Source organism: Dendroctonus ponderosae, unplaced genomic scaffold, assembly GCF_020466585.1.
Source record: "Dendroctonus ponderosae isolate FM_Combo_2020 unplaced genomic scaffold, Dpon_F_20191213v2 Dpon_F_20191213_10, whole genome shotgun sequence".
NCBI classification, from domain to species: Eukaryota; Metazoa; Arthropoda; class Insecta; order Coleoptera; family Curculionidae; genus Dendroctonus; species Dendroctonus ponderosae.
Window position 1 is genome coordinate 427403 of NW_026017111.1, and position 581 is coordinate 427983.

Sequence of the window (581 nt, forward strand, 5' to 3'; positions counted from 1 at the left end):
TGTTAGTTTGTATTATACCTAAAATTAATTTGTATAGTTTGTTATCACTACATTTAAATTTGTTCCAAAAACCTTTTTGGAATGGCATCATAAAAGTTTTTCCTTTTACATTCATGCCTCTCATAATATTTGACATTTCGTCCAGTATACCATTTTGTAGGTCCAAATGAAGCCCATAGGCGTGTACCCTTTCTCTTGTGTCTGAATGGGGCACTCTCACATTGAGACAGTCAAACCAGTCGTTAACCTACCAAAAAATGAAGTATTCTAGTATTGTTATTAAAAATCAAAAGGAAACTTGATAGTCATAATGCAAGTGGGCAAAATTATGGTTTAATTCAAATTCTTACCAATTTGAAAAACTTAGCGTACTCTATCCAGGACTCAATTTCTCCAAAATAGCCCATTGTTCCACATCTATTAATAGACTGGGATATAGCATGGGAAAAAAGTTTAGCTGCAAACTTAACTTTTTGCCTTTGAGGCCCCTCCACCTTTAATAATTGTGGATTTATTTGATGAGTTATCCTTAAATCTGAATCAGATGTCAGCTCTAGTACTTTAAGAATTGTAGTTTTATC